The sequence below is a fragment of the Enhydra lutris genome, unplaced genomic scaffold (assembly GCF_002288905.1).
Source record: "Enhydra lutris kenyoni isolate GAN:26980312 unplaced genomic scaffold, ASM228890v2 scaffoldscaffold6, whole genome shotgun sequence".
Classification (NCBI taxonomy): Eukaryota; Metazoa; Chordata; class Mammalia; order Carnivora; family Mustelidae; genus Enhydra; species Enhydra lutris.
This window is the reverse complement of record NW_019154090.1, coordinates 28,518,678-28,530,742: the sequence shown is the minus strand read 5'-3', so window position 1 is coordinate 28,530,742 and position 12,065 is coordinate 28,518,678.

Sequence of the window (12,065 nt, the reverse complement as noted above, 5' to 3'; positions counted from 1 at the left end):
TGACAATTTTAGGATACACTTCCCTTCTTCTGTGAGAATCTCTCCTACCTCAGAAAGATTCATACTTTGGGGAAGCCTTTTAGGAGATCACCAGATCCCTGCCTCCTGAGGGCACAGAGGAGCAACATACAGATCAGCACAGAAACATCACATGGACAACTCTGGTCAGAAAAATATAAGCATTGCACATAGCTCATTCAGGTTGGAAGGACTCTTAAAGGTCATTTACCCCAGCCCTGGCCCCAGTATAGCATTTCTTTCTACAGTATTTCCTCCATCAAGCTAGCTATCTTGCCTCAATGAGGGGGCAAGAGAAAGGGACTTGCTCCCTTTTAGAAGCTGTCATAGTTGAGGTTCAGTAGTAGGAAGATGAAGTTGAGATCATGACTTTAGCCTATGTTTCAACAATCTTCAGGCCAGAGAACTCACTGCCTCCCATGCTTTCTTTGGCAACACTGTTAGAAAGTTCTTCCTCATAAAATGAGCATTCTTCTTCAATTCTGTCAGTAGTCCCAATTAATACAAAGTCTCAGGGTGATAACATTTATGAATCGCCTTAAAATATTCATAACCCCTTGGTCAGAAAATCAGAAATGTGCACTAAGATTTATGGACAGGTATTTATAGGAACACTGGGCCGGCAAACCTTACCTACAACTTAAATGTCCAAGACGAGATTGTTTAAATTAAATTATAATATGCCTAAATGATGGAATACTACACACTTATAATTATTAAAATTCTATTTTGAAAGAATACTTAGTGACACAGAATGTTTGTAATATATTTTTAAAATGAATAAACAGGTTGTAAGATGTTATAAAAATCTTTATTTCAATTTTTCAAAATACACATGTATGTGTGTAAGTATATATTCACACGCATAAGTATAAAAAGGTAATAGGGGTAATAGGGGAGCCTCAGTGGCTGATTCGGTTAAGTGTCTGACTCTTGATTTTGGCTCAGATCATGATCTCAGGGTCCTGGCTCTGTGTCTGGCACGAAGTCTGCCTAAGAGTCTCTCCCTCCCACATGATTGTGCACATGCGTACATGTGCTCTCTTAATTTTTTTAACTTAAAAAAATTAATCGAATAAAATATGCCATCAAAGGGACTATATCTGACATTATAATATCTTTTATTGGCACTTCTGTTTTCCTCACAGTCTACAAAATGTCTGCCTCTTTCACCAGCTGTATTTTGATGTTGACAGGAGTGTTCCTTTTTACCGCTACAGTAACAGCCTCCTTGTTGTTCCCTTCCTCCCGTCCATCAACAATACCATCAGGGAGGATTCTCAAAGTCTGAATTCCACCACCTTCCCTGTTTTACTTCAGTCCTAACACCAACCCAAATCCCCCTTTCTTCTTTGCCTTTGGCAGGCAGAGACAAAAAGACATTTTCCAAATTCCACTGGGAGAATTAAAAGAAAAACAATTCCAGAAAACACCAGTAGGAACAAAATAGTTATGGCAGAGATGCTGTCTGTGTCTTGCGGTAGGTAGCCAGCCATGAGTCACGAGGCTGCTGAGCCCTTGACGCCTAGTTGGTCCAAAATGGGATGCTCGGTATGTGTCAAATACACATCAGGTTTCCAACTCACACAAATGAACCAAAAGCCCTCCAAAATATCTCATTAATAATTTTCTGTATTAATTACCTGCTGAAATGATTCAGGGGTATCTTGCATTAAATGAAACACATCTTGGACATTGATTTCCATGGGGGTCTTTTGTTAACACCCGGCTTTAAATGTGGCTCCTGGAATCCCTTTAGATGACAGAGAAGGCTCATGGGACGGTTCCATGAGACAGTGCGGCCCGACCCATCTCTCCCTTGTCTGCCTTTACAAGAAAGGTCTCAAAGCCACACGCGTACAGTTTGGCCACTCTTTCAGCCACGGGCAGCTCCAGGATGTGGTGTGGCCCAGTGGAAGGCTGCTGGCGTGGGGATCTGGACGGGGATCTGAGAATGCTCTTGCTTTCCTGATAAAAAGAAACCAACCCCGCTGGCACAGCCCCTTTCCCAATGATCCTGCCTTGAAGGAAGATTTAATGCCAGGAGCTGGGGCGGATGATCTGTGGCTATAACAAAAGCCAACCTGGCAAGGAAGAGAGGAGGGAGAGGATATAGAAGCCTGAGTTTCTGAGAGCAACGTTCAGCCACGGAAGCAAGGCCAGCAGCTATCCAATTCAGATCTCTTGTAACACCACCACCAACACCAACACAACAACAACAACAACAACACCCCCACTTTTCCCCCTAAGGCCCTTGAGGTGGAGTGCTGTTACTTGTACAGGTTCCTAACGGATGGAACAGTTATGTTTCCAGAGCACAGACCTCAGGGCCTCAGCTGACAGCCTGGGGCCTCCCCAGCGGGCATAACCTTTCTGGGCTACATCTGCGCTCTCTTCTCCTTGGTTCTTCTCCAGCTCGTGTGGGGGCCCCCTACGCATTTCATGAGCATTACAGAACAATCTCCTCTCCCTGTAGGTTTAAGCCCAAAAGACCCCGTTTAAAACTTAAGACCGCACCCCTCCCAGAGCTAAATTAATCCCAATGGTTAAAATCCCATTTTAAAAGAATATCTTCTTTTTAAAAGATTTCTTTTTTAATTTGTTTAAGAGAGATACAGAGACAGAGACCGACAGAGCACAGGCAGGGGAAGAGGCAGAGGGAGAGGGAGAAGCAGACTCCCTGCCGAGCTGGGAGCCCAACCTGGGGCTCTATCCAAGGACTTGGAGATCATGACCCTAGCCAAGGGCAGATGCTTAACCATCGAGCCACCCAGGCTCCCCTAAAAGAATATTTAATGGCACAGGAAAAGGTTCATAATATACTTCAAAGTGGGGGAAAAAAAAGTTCTAAGATGTTACACAAATCTTTATTTCAGTTTGCTTCAAAATTTTCAGTCTAGGGAACACACATCAGTGAGATGCTGGCGAAATCGTGGTGACAAGGAATGCTGACCTCATCGTCAGGCCCCACGCCTCCCTCTCCAAGGGGAAGTACTCAAGCTCATCAAGGGTGGAAGGATGAAAGTTTCATTATATGAAAACCACAAACGATCTGTAATTAGAACCCACAAACCCACGGCAGCGGGAAGCAGGCCACTCACAGAGGCCCTGGTAGCCAGCAGAAAGGCTCCAGTCCCATGGAGTCTCCTCTGGGTAAATTCCCCAGCTGGGTCGGCGGTCCCTGTTCGGTGCCCCACCCAGTCTGAACAAGTTCTTCCCGGTGGACTCTGCTTAGTCTCATTCTCCTCCAGCATGCTCCTGGGGGGAAAGAGGCTGGCCCTCTCTTCCCAATCCGCACGACAGGGGCCCCTCTCGCAGCACTGGGCCACCTGGGCATCCACGCCCACCTCGTGCCTCTCTCGGGTCCCAGCTACCTGAACCCAGAGCAGAGCCAGCAGAAATGAAATTCTGTGGACCATACTCAGCACAGGGAGGCCTTAGCCCTGGGATCTGTTGATCTAGCCTCTAGATCGGGCGTGTGCGACCTTGGACAAATACCCATTACGGGAAAACCTCAGGTGAAACACTCTTCCAGTCTCAGAGTTGCCAACATCATCGTCGGGCAATTCCCTGTCCATCATGAAAGGCAACTGAAATTGGCCAAATGGGGCGCATGTCTTGTTGCTCCCCCCACTGTCACTCTCATGAGCTGGCACCTTTCACCCAGAGGCCCAGGCCTGAGCCCCGGAGTTAGGCTGGACTCCACTCTCTCGTGCCCAACATGGAACTCGTTGGCAGAACTTTCAAGCTCTGCCTTCAAAATGCATCCCAGATCCAAGTGCCTCTCCCCTTTTTATAGACTCCCATCCTGGCCAACGCTATCATCACCTCAATCTGGATGCTTCGGAGAGCCTCCTAACGGGCCTCTGCTCCCAGCTGCCTCCCTTGCTCACCACCCAGTAGCCAGAACAGCCCCATCCAGGAGGGTGTGTCCCTCCTCTGCTCTCCCTGCCCCGATGTCCTTCCATCTCCCTCAGAAGCAAATCTGAAGCGCTTTCCAAGGTTCCTGAGTCCTGGCAGTCAGACCCTGTCCCAGTTCCATCACTCCTCCTCTCCAGCTCAGAAACCACACAGTCATTCCCTCTGCCTGGACTGCTTTGCCACCATTTATTAACCTGAACGTCCTTCACATCTGCTCCCAGGTCACGTCTTCCGACAGGCACTACATGGCCTATTTTGATTGTCTGTCTCCTCCCACCAAAATATAAGCTACCTGATGGCAGGAACTTCCTTTCTCCAGTGCCATGTCCCCGACCCCCAAGTAGTATCCGGGAGTGTGCTGAACGACCAAATCAGTGCATAAATTCCTGGCTCAAAGCCTCTGTCTGATGACTGTGCTGATTTGCTGTCAACATTTCTATGGAAGAATGAAAAGAAACTTGTTCTCAAAAGAGGAACATCCAAAGATGTCACAAAGCTAGTTTAACCAGAGGAAGGATGCCCCAAGCTTTGCCTGTTCAGATAGTACTTCTCCCCAAAAAGCAATTCCTGCTTTGGTGGTGGTGGGGGGTGGTCTTTTGAACCCTAAAACCTCCACAGAGCAGTTTCAGAAGCCCTGTATTAGACGATTTCTAAAAGCTTCTCTAACCCAAAAGTCAAATACAGTGAGGAGATCAGAAGAACCAAAAATACCTTCCCTGGTCTCTGCTTCCCTTGGAGCCACTGCTGCTCCGAAAGTGGTCAGAGAGGTAGAAGGAAAAACCTGATACCCTGTGACATTATTGCCCCGATAACCAAGGCCCTTGAAGTGGTAGGGCTGCTGTGAAAAATTCTCATTGCTCCCTGCTGTCTCAGGATTTAATGTCAAATGATCCACTGACAGATGAAGAAATTGCATCAAGGAAGCCAGCTCATCCTTGGGGAAATGAGAACACAGTCCCTGACGTCAGAGCGACGCCAGCATCCTCTATTAGCAGAGGCTACATTGTGTCAGAGCGACGCCAGCATCCTCTATTAGCAGAGGCTACATTGTTACCAAGATGCCGCTGCTGTCTGCCTCATTATGGAAATGATACAGAAATCTACAGCAGATGTCACTGCCAGCTTCTGGACTGTGAATCAATGACACCAACGCTTCAGGAGTCAAATTAGAAGGCTAGACAAGGTCATTGAACTTGCGTATTAAACGAGGTAATGGGATGTAATAGTTTCTGGAACAAGCGTTCAATAAACGCTAGCTGCTGTTAGTCTAGGTGATGTGAAATGGACTGTTACTAGCTTCCTGGGTGGATTCACTCATTCATTTAGACACATCTGTGGGGCCCCTACTATGTGCTAGGCAATAAAGAGAGGGGAACGGCTATAAACGATGACCCTGCCTTTTTTTTTTTTTAAGATTTTATTTATTTATTTGACAGACAGAGATCACAAGTGGGCAGAGAAGCAGGCAGAGAGAGAGGAGGAAGCAGGCTCCCAGCGGAGCGGAGAGCCCGATGTGGGGCTTGATCCCCAAACCCCGGGATCATGACCTGAGCCGAAGACAGAGGCTTTAACCCGCTGAGCCACCCAGGTGCCCCGACCCTGCCTTTTGTCAGCTAACAAGAGAAATCACAATGCTGACAGCATCAAAGAGCCACTAACATTTTCTGAGCACTTATTTTGCATCGGGGACTGGGGGGCCCTTTTGTTGTTATTATTATTATTATTATTATTAAGATTTTATTTATTTGAGGGAGGCAAGGAGGGAGAGCAGGGGGAGGGGCAGAGGGAAAGAGAGAATCTCAAGCAGACTCTGAGCTGAGCTCAGAGCCTGAGGGGCTGCACTTGAGCTCAAGACCCTGAAATCATGATCTGTGGTGAAACCAAGAGTCGGAAGCTTAAGTGACTGAGCCCCCCAGGCGCCCCAGCTGGATCCTTTAAGTGAAATATCTCATATAATCCTCACAACAGCCTTGGGTGTTACGACCCTTGTTCCAAAGATAAGGAAACTGAGGCTCAGAGACTTATCTAAGGTCACATGGGGGAGGGGCTCAAATCCCCTCTGACTTTCAAACCCCGTGTCCCATAACCTTCACATAAAGGCTTATCATTTTATCTAGGATGTGAGGGCTGTGACATCTGTCACCCCATTGATCGCCAGGGTTGATTCGGCTGATCTGGCTGGCTAGTCGGGTGTCCCCTTCCTCTCACTGCTCCATGTGCGTCCCTTCTGAAGCTGCGCCCCCACCGCACAGTGGAAGAGGACTGACCTTCCCCAATCGAGGAGGACTGCTCTTCAGTCAAGGGTATCGGAGTAGCTGTGCTCCCCTGCGAGAACCTCCCAGCAAACTCTCAAGGTTTGTTTTACCTAGTGGGTTATCACTTAAGGAGGATAAACAGAAGCCCACCTTCTGGTGAGCTAAAGGAGGGTTTCTGTAAACAAAACAAGAAAACTACTATTAGGAGATGCTCCTGCTTCAGCTGGGGGAGGAGGTCCGCAGGGGGTCCAAATCCAGGACTGTGTAGCAGCAGTGCCATCAGACTGGCAGGCAGAAGCCCACGTAGCTGCATTGCCAGGCCATCTGAGAAATGGGCAGGTGGGGGGAGGGGGAGTTCTTCCCAGATCTTTTGCTGGAGGGAGGGATGGAACCATCCTCATTTTACCCCCAAACTTCTTGGCATTTGTACCTATGAGAATTACAAAGTACAAACCGAGACATTTCCTCCCCCTCAGAATCCACACAGCATCTCATCTGTAACCCTCAGGGCACTTGTCACTTTCTGTCTTACTATTCTAGAGACTCCCTGACATAGAAAGAGCTAATTTTTACTGAATATATTACCAGGAGAGGCTAAACACATATAAATAAATAATACCAGGCACGCTTTGCAGAAAGAGCTTTCAGGGTAGTTGAGGAAACTGTACATGATCTGCCCAAGGTCACGCAAAGAACCAGCAGCATACCGAAACCCAGCTGAATCATCCACCACCCAGCGGTCTTTTCAGGACACCATATTGCCTCTTCGAACCATGTCAAAGGCTGAAAAACTTTGAGAGGAAAAAGGAGAAATGCAGGCAAGTATATCCGTAATGTAGCCAGAGGATAAGGGTCTTTGATGCAGTGGGACAAAATCAGATCCTCCTCAACTCCCAGGCCACCATGGGCAACCCGAAGATAATAGTGATAACAAATATAATCGTGGTAATAATGGAGAGCATTTATACAGCATTTCCTATGTGCCTGGCACCATTCTTGGAGCTTTAAAAATATTAACTCTTATAATCCTTACAATTATGTTAGATGGGTGCTATTACTATCTCCGCTTCCCAGTGAGGCTGCATACAGAAAGGTTACGTCATTTGCTCAAGTTAGCAAGCATTCATTGCTAACAGAAATAAACATTTATTGAGCACTTGCCATGTGCAGGAACCTGAGCCCAGAAACTGTACGACTCCCATTATCTCGTTGAACACCTCAAGCAACCCTAAGATAAATACTGTCATGATCACCACTGCCCAGTGAATCCAGGGGTTTCCGGAGGGTAACGTGTCCCACCGGCTGAGCTCAGGGCCCATGCTCTTAGCCACTAGCTCCACCACCAAACGCAGGGCGAGCTGCTACAGCCTGGGTGCGAGGGTGGCACTGGGCAGAGGCCTGTACGCTCCCGGGCGCAATCCCTGGAAGGCCCTCTGCCTCTCGGAGCTGAGCGCCCAGTTCCGGGATGCCCGCGCCCAATCCCCCGCTCACTGCGAGCCGCTGCTGCCGCCTGCTGCCGGCCCACACCCGGAGTCCAGGCCACCGCCCGCCTCGGCCCTCCAGGGAGCCCTGCCTGCGGCCCCGACCCCCTCGCAGCAGGCCCCGCACCCTTCCGCCAGCCCACCACCTCGCACCCAGAGAAAACCCAAGTCCACTGCCGTGCACTCCCTGCACTCTTCCCTCCGCCCTTCCTTCCAATCCCGCAGCCGCCCCCGCCCCCAACCTCCTCTCCATTCCATCCCTTCCCCCGCGCGACTCAAAGCCATGCCCGCGGCCTCGACCCCGGGTTGCTATGGTGATGCGGGACCCGGGAGACGCGTCGGAAGGGGCGGGGTGGCGGGCGCGCGCCCTGGTTCGGGAACGCCGGCGGGGCGCACCCGGTTGCCATGGTGATGCGGGCCTGGTGAAGCGCCGGGTGGGGTGGGGTCGGCGGGCTGAGGGCGCGCTCCCCCGCTCCAGGAAGCGAGCGGGAAGCGCGAACGCGCGCGTTCTTCCTCAACCCAGCCAAACCACTTTGGGACTCGGAGGGGTGTGGAAAGCTCCATGCAGCCCCGCCGCGGGGTCGGAGAGACCCGCCGGGCTCTCTGAATTCCGAGGTTGATGGGGCCTGGTTTTCCGCCATCAGTGGCCTCCGTTGCCGTGGTGATTTGGGCCGCGGGGGTGGGCTGGGTCGCGCGTGGCTCGGGGTCCGCCTCCCGCTCCCACCCCGCCCAGCTCCTCCCGGCCCCGCCCCACGGGGTGTGCTTAGCTAGACGGCGATGAGAATCACCCGAAGCCCTACCTAGAGCCTTAGGACCGTCGGGCCTGAGACCTGCTTCCTGGGGCTCCCGACGACTACACCGTGTTGGCTTCCCATCATTTCGCGAGAGCGCACGAGGGTGGGCAGGTCCCTGTCGCTGCAAGACCCGTCGACCTTTCCGACGCCACCTAATTCTCCCAGCAAAGGATGTGCCATAATGTACTTAATTAACTATTCTCCTACTGGAGTGCACTAATTTTTTTTTCCAATCTTTTGTGACTACAAACAATGCAATATTAACCTCCTTGTATATATACCTCTGTGTATATGTGCAGTTTTCTCTGTAGAATTTCCAAAAATCAAATTGCAGTCAAAAGCCAAATGCAATTTTAAAATTTCCGTGGAGATAGCAGAATTGCTCTCCAAAGACACTAGCAAATTTACAACCCCACCAAAACTGGAATCCAATAATTTTAATTAGAATTATATCAACTATGATGAACTGTTGTGAAAGGATTTTTCCAGAGCCAATGCCATTAAGCCAATTTAATCCTTTTTAAAATTTTTCATTGTTTTTGTTTTGTTTTGTTTTTGTTTGTTTGTTTGTTTTTGTTTTAAGTAATCTCTACACCCAACCAATGGCTGGAACTCATGACTCCAAAATCCCTAAGACCCCTGAGATCAAGAGTTGCCTGCTCTAGGGCTGAGCCCTCCAGATGTCCCACCAATTTAATTCTTTGATCAGTTTTTTTTAAAAAAAATCCAATATAGTCAAAACAGTATCCATTCCCATTTTTATTTCATGGAAATTATCTTCTCTGAACAACTTTTACATGTAAAGTTCTTAATAAATATTTTGCATATTTAATAATTTGTGTATCATTTTACTTTCTTTCATACTATTGCAAAGTATTTTACATCAACATCATTTTACTGAAAAAGAAAAAAAGAAAAGAACTTCTGATATTCAGAAGCTGCCCTGACACTCTGGCTTGGCCATATTACTCTCTATTGGGCATTAGCAAATCACAGAATTTCAACCTCAAACAAGGTTACTCTGATAGTATGATAAAATGAGACAGAATAAGGCTACTTTATAACTTTGTCTAAGCACACACAAAAACGTCGCTATCACACAAAATACCAAACATCCCTCTCTCGGCTAGAATAAGTGACTGCTACTTCCTTAGCAATTAGTTTTAGCCTTGATATAGTTTGCCTTCTTTAGAAGTTAGATTAAGTGAGGGTTTCCCCGGGTGGCTCAGTCGGTTAAGCATCTGGCCTTTGGTCCGGGTCATGGTCCCACGGTCCTGGGATCTAGCCCCACATCAGGCTCCCTGCTCAGTGGGGAGACTGCTTCTCCCTTTCCCTCTGCTTCTCACCCTGCTTGTGTGTGTGCTCTCTCTGCCAAATAAAGATAAATAAAATCTTAAAAAAAAAAAAAAGATTTATTGAGATACCCAATCATGGAATTTCCCTTGTTTTCCAAAAGCATCCAATCCAGACTAAACACTGCTTTCGTAGACATTCCCCGAATCTACCAACCAGAGCTCAAATAGTGTTTTCTTTCTAACCCTTTTACTGAGACACCCCATGGTTCCAAACCCCAGGGTGTATGTTCTCCCTCCTCCAACTTGTTCAAGGAGAGGTGTGTTCCTGGTGTCTTTGGCTAGGCGGCAGTGCTGCTAGGAAGTTCAAATGTTCTTTGGTAAAATTTTGCGAGTCTAAAATTTCTCAATGGCAGTCCTTAATAAATGTTTAGTAAAGAACAAGTTGTACACGGCAGTCTATTTCAGTTTGATTATTTCAACCTGTTAAAAAACAAAACTCCACCCAGTGAACTTTAAGATCCAACCCCTCTATTAAGCGACTCAAAAATCCCTGAACGTCCCGGCTAATAAGTAGAGAAGAGCCTGGAGGAGTTGTACAAAATGGAAGATTTTTATAAGAAAGAAGGGTGGGACAAGAAGTTATTAACAAAAGAAAAGAAAGGATTGTTTCAGGCAAGGTACTTGGCCCTTAGGGGGAACCAGGGGATCTGATTAGGTAGATTACAGATTGATTGAATTCCAGATTGATTGGTTAAAAATTCTACTCCTGGAGAGTTTTACACTACAAATTAAGTCTCAGCTTGCACAGAAGTAGGAACTGACTGGCCTCAATTTGCCCTTTGGATGGGAATGAAAAAGTCCCTCCAGATGGAAGGAACAGCCAGATACAAGGTGTTTACCCATTAAGAACATATTCATTGAGTGGGACTCTATGCTGGAAATTGCACTTGGCATTGGGATGCAGGGATGAATAAGTCCCACGAGGCCCCTGCCCTCACAGAGCTCTCAGTCCAAGTGGGAGAGATGCAGGTTAAGTCATCACACCGATGATTACTATGTGTGATGACTGTTGCAAAGAGAACCCCAGGATTTTCTGCAACCCAGGATAATGGCAACCTTATCATTTAGGTCAAGGAAAAGGGGTTCAAGGAAGGCTTCTTTGAGATAGTGACTTTTTAATGTGAGATGTGAAGGAGGATTTGGAAGAGTGTTCCTGGCAGAGGGAACAACCCATGGCCTCCAGTGAGAGCCGCTTCACTCTTCAGAAAGCAAGAGCATGAAAAGAGCCAGTGTCACTGGAATACGAGGAATGAATGGGCCAGGGTGTTGGGGGAGGAAGTTGGTAGAAAGGTGTTGGTCCTCCAAGGTCTTGTTCAGGGTGTTAAGCAGTTTGCATTTTAACTGCGAAGCAACAGCCAAGGAAGAGTATGGAGAGGAGTGGTTTGATTAGATCAGAAATACATGTTTACAGTGTAGGTGTGGAGAATGGACGGGTTGGGTGGAGAGGATCATAAACACATGAAACCCATTAGAAGGAGACTACCACGCTTGTCCAAGGAAGCAATGATCGTAATTGGACCAGGCAGTGCTCAGAGAAGGGAAGTGTTGAGGATGGCATGGGATTGGTATGGATCGAGGACTGTGTGAGGTGAGGAAATGTCTAGCAAAAAATATGGAAACAACCCTGTTCATGACCTGAATTGGGTTCTCTTCAAAAATTCGTGGATTGACGTCCTAATCCCCAAGCACTTAGAATGCAATTGAATTTGGAGACAGGTGACGAAGGTTAATCCAACATGTCCTCATGAGGAGAGGAAGAGAAAGCAGGGAGCAGAGGAAATGGATGTGTGAGGGCCCCCCAAGAAGGCAGCCATCTGCAAGCCCAAGAGAAAGACCCATGGAGAGATCAGAACTGCCCACAGCCCTGCTCCAGAGCTGTGAGGAAACACAGTTCTGTGGTTCAGCCACTCAGTCTGGGGTGTTCTGTTCTGGCCTCCTTCATTGACTGATACAAACCCGGATTCCGAAAAGTGGCCAGTGGGGAAAGAAATCGTGCTGTATCCGTGTTATGGAGGAGTCTCATCCCCAGATTGGCCTGTATTAATTTGAGATTGTGGCTTCAGGAGGAGTCCTCTCTTGGGCCGGAGGAATTTCATTGCATTTACGAGGACCAGTACTGAAGTTTTTTTGTTTTTTTTTTTTAAAGATTTTATTTATTTATTTGACAGAGAGAGATCACAAGTAGACAGAGAGGCAGGCAGAGAGAGGGAGGGAAGCAGGCTCCCTGCCAAGCAGAGAGCC